This window comes from Euprymna scolopes, chromosome 31, assembly GCF_053919585.1.
Source record: "Euprymna scolopes isolate OS-2025 chromosome 31, ASM5391958v1, whole genome shotgun sequence".
Taxonomy (NCBI): Eukaryota; Metazoa; Mollusca; class Cephalopoda; order Sepiida; family Sepiolidae; genus Euprymna; species Euprymna scolopes.
The window spans coordinates 3,116,212-3,121,018 of record NC_136512.1 but is presented as its reverse complement, the minus strand read 5'-3'; the positions used below and the strand labels follow the sequence as shown (position 1 = coordinate 3,121,018).

The window sequence follows — 4,807 nt, the reverse complement described above, 5'->3', positions numbered from 1 at the left end:
AAACAATCTTGATCCAATAGCAAGACATAGTCAGATCAACTGGAGATTGTTCCAAGTGCAAGAGTTGCCGGAAGCTTGCCAGAGATTGGTCAAAATAACTACTTACGGGGTACCACACCGAATTTTTTTTCAGTATTGTTTCCCTGAGATTAGACTGCCTTTCATGGCTGACGAGCTCAACCTACCCAGGTTTGGAAAATCCAACACATACGATACGGAGAGCAAGAGCAAGGAGTCATGTGTTTGCGGTGTTTTGTGCAAAGTTCAAATTAAAGAATATATGAAGCTGTCGCCAAATGCTCTCTCTCCCCCCCGTCTCTCTCTCTCTCTCTCTCTCTCTCTCTCTCTCTCTCTCTCTCTCTGGATTGTCAATATCTTCTATACTCCTATAAGTTATTTTTTGTTGTTTTTTGTTTTTTGTGCATTTATATTCATATTAAAACCCCTTTTTTCTATTTATTTAAAAAGAAAATACAACTTTGTTATATATGGATCGTGGAATTGCATTCATCTGCAAAAGATCTAGCTAATTTGTTATTATTTTAAACATTTATTTCAATTAATTCCCTATTATTTTTTCGGTTTTCTTATGGGATGAGCATCTTTAGTTAACTATTACATGTAATTATATTCATGCAGATATTCTACTTGATTTATACTTACATAATATTTGCGTAAAAGTTTATAGTAAACACAAAACTCTTTCTATATATATATTTGTATGCGTATATATTTTTTGTTTAAAAAGTTTTGCCTACCTCTGGCTGTTTTCGGTGTACAGACATGAAACTTAATATATACGGTATTCGAACCCATGCGAAACTTTATATTTGGCTTTTAGCCAGAGAAAATCAGTGCAAAAGTGTGAAAATAAAACAAAAATGGAATTTGTCAGGTGATGGTCGAATGACGGTACTACGAATATGCATGCGTAATGGAATTGCTATTGGTTCATGTTTTAATTTTTAATCTTGCAGCAAACATGTCTTCATAACTCGGGCATTATTTTCAAAGGAAAAAAGTAAATTGTAAGCCAAACGTTTTGGTTTCAATTCTCAGTGGTGGCACACAAGTCATTTTTTTTTTTTTTTTAAACTTTTGTTGCGGTATTTTGTGCAAAGTTCAAATTGAAGAATATGTCGCCAAATGATCTCTCTCTCTCTCTCTCTCTCTCTCTCTCTCTCTCTCTCTCTCTCTCTCTCTCTCTCTCTGGATTGTCAATATCTTCTATACTCCTATAAATTGGGTCCAATCTAATACAATAATAAATACGACATCAAAATATCACATTAAAGCATATTTTACGATCGGGCAATGCCGGGCGGCCTGCTAGTAAGAGTATGTTTTAATTTAGCAAAGAAAGAATGCGATTTAATCGATTTAATTATTTTAGAGTCGAATAAAAGCCACTATGATTTCAATGAGCTAGCAAAATATTCTATTATTAAAATAAACAATCACAAAGGAAAAGGCTTGGGAATGTAACTGTTTTCATGATTTTTAAAAATTATCTCATCATGGTGCATCCTACCGGATCCAAAACATTTACTCGCTAACACAGATATTCCAACTGAGAGATATTTTTACTGATTCTGGCCGTCCATTTAAGTGCAATTGTTTGAATTTCACCTGCACTTGGTTTACCGGGTATATTTGCCAGGTAGCATCTGAAATTCTTGTCGGACTGATGCGAACTGGTTAAGTAAGTGTTTTTAAAAAGATAAAAAAACAAAAACTCACAGTATGATAAATGTATGGAGAAGAAAAACATCCGACGTTACACTGTCGCCATCTGCCAGCGCATCAGTTGTTGTTGTTATATCCACAGCTACGTGTGCGCGTCGTCTATAAGTAGAGACGTTCGGTGCTTTACAAAAACGCTGTTTGAACGTCAAGCGAGTCACGCGGTTGTGCTAAACACAATCGTTCACCTGTTCAGCTCGTCTACATAGAAGCATCGTCAACCGGTGTCCTAACTAAGCATTTACTACAGACAACCCCACAATTCAGCAATACCGTCAACAGGAAGATATTGCAAACATCTCAATATAAAACTGAGAATAAATGTATATAAATTTAATATTAAACTGAGAATAAAAGTATATAAATTTAATATTAAACTGAGAATAAAAGTATATAAATTTAATATTAAACTGAGAATAAAAATATATAAATTTAATACTAAACTGAGAATAAAAGTATATAAATTTAATATTAAACTGAGAATAAAAGTATATAAATTTAATATTAAACTGAGAATAAAAGTATATAAATTTAATATTAAACTAAGAATAAAAGTATATAAATTTAATATTAAACTAAGAATAAAAGTATATAAATTTAATATTAAACTGAGAATAAAAGTATATAAATTTAATATTTAACTGAGAATAAAAGTATATAAATTTAATATTAAACTGAGAATAAAAGTATATAAATTTAATATTAAACTGAGAATAAAAGTATATAAATTTAATATTAAACTGAGAATAAAAGTATATAAATTTAATATTAAACTAAGAATAAAAGTATATTAATTTAATATCAAACTAAGAATAAAAGTATATAAATTTAATATTAAACTAAGAATAAAAGTATATAAATTTAATATTAAACTAAGAAAAACATTATATAAATTTAATATTAAACTGAGAATAAAAGTATATAAATTTAATATTAAACTGAGAATAAAAGTATATAAATTTAATATTAAACTGAGAATAAATGTATATAAATTTAATATTAAACTGAGAATAAAAGTATATAAATTTAATATTAAACTAAGAATAAAAGTATATAAATTTAATATTTAACTGAGAATAAAAGTATATAAATTTAATATTAATCTGAGAATAAAAGTATATAAATTTAATATTAATCTGAGAATAAAAGTATATAAATTTAATATTAAACTGAGAATAAAAGTATATAAATTTAATATTGAACTGAAAATAAAAGTATATAAATTTACTATTAAACTGAGAATAAAAGTATATAAATTTAATATTTAACTGAGAATAAAAGTATATAAATGTAATATAAAACTGAGAATAAAAGTATATACATTTAATATTAAACTGAGAATAAAAGTATATAAATTTAATATTAAACTAAGAATAAAAGTATATAAATTTAAAATAAAAATTAGAATAAAAGTATATAAATTTAATATTAAACTGAGAATAAAAGTATATAAATTCAATATTAAACTGAGAATAAAAGTATATAAATTTAATATTAAACTGAGAATAAAAGTATATAAATTTAATATTAAACTAAGAATAAAATTATATAAATTTAATATTAAACCGAGAATAAAAGTATATAAATTTAATATTAAACTAAGAATAAAAGTATATAAATTTAATATTAACCTGAGAATAAAAGTATATAAATTTAATATTAAACTGAGAATAGAAGTATATAAATTTAATATTAAACTGAAAATAAATGTATATAAATTTAATATAAAACTGCGAATAAACGTATATAAATTTAATATTGAACTGAAAATAAAAGTATATAAATTTAATATTAAACTGAGAATAAATGTATATAAATTTAATATTAAACTAAGAATAAAAGTATATAAATTTAATATTAAACTGAGAATAAATGTATATAAATTTAATATTAAACTAAGAATAAAAGTATATAAATTTAATATTAAACTGAGAATAAATGTATATAAATTTAATATTAAACTAAGAATAAAAGTATATAAATTTAATATTAAACTGAGAATAAATGTATATAAATTTAATATTAAACTGAGAATAAATGTATATAACTTAAATATTAAACTGAGAATAAAAGTATATAAATTTAATATTAACCTGAGAATAAAAGTATATAAATTTAATATTAAACTAAGAATAAAAGTATATAAATTTAAAATAAAAATTAGAATAAAAGTATATAAATTTAATATTAAACTGAGAATAAAAGTATATAAATTTACTATTAAACTGAGAATAAAAGTATATAAATTTAATATTTAACTGAAAATAAAAGTATATAAATTTAATATTAAACTGAGAATAAAAGTATATAAATTTAATATTTAACTGAGAATAAAAGTATATAAATTTAATATTTAACTGAGAATAAAAGTATATAAATTTACTATTAAACTGAGAATAAAAGTATATAAATTTAATATTTAACTGAGAATAAAAGTATATAAATTTAATATTAAACTGAGAATAAAAGTATATAAATGTAATATTAAACTGAGAATAAAAGTATATAAATTTAATATTAAACTAAGAATAAATGTATATAAATTTAATATTAAACTGAGAATAAAAGTACATAAATTTAATATTAAACTGAGAATAAAAGTATATAAATTTAATATTAAACTAAGAATAAAAGTATATAAATTTAATATTAAACCGAGAATAAAATTATATAAATTTAATATTAAACTAAGAATAAAAGTATATTAATTTAATATTTAACTGAGAATAAAAGTATATAAATTTAATATTAATCTGAGAATAAAAGTATATAAATTTAATATTAAACTGAGAATAAAAGTATATAAATTTAATATTGAACTGAAAATAAAAGTATATAAATTTACTATTAAACTAACAATAAAAGTATATAAATTTAATATTAAACTGAGAATAAAAGTATATAAATTTAATAGTGAACTGAAAATAAAAGTATATAAATTTACTATTAAACTAACAATAAAAGTATATAAATTTAATATTAAACTGAGAATAAAAGTATATAAATTTAATATTGAACTGAAAATAAAAGTATATAAATTTACTATTAAACTAACAATAAAAGT

At 22.0% G+C, this 4,807-nt stretch overlaps 1 protein-coding gene across 1 annotated transcript in view; it reads right to left on the bottom strand.

Moving 5' to 3' along the window:
* Positions 1–1,915, bottom strand: part of LOC145255597 (galactose mutarotase-like) — a 2,088,268-nt gene extending 2,086,353 nt beyond the window's left edge. The window contains exon 1 of the mRNA XM_080114082.1: positions 1,741–1,915. The gene's annotated coding sequence lies outside the window, so the exon portion shown is untranslated. The remainder of the gene's footprint in view (positions 1–1,740) is intronic.
* Positions 1,916–4,807: the final 2,892 nt, after the last annotated feature.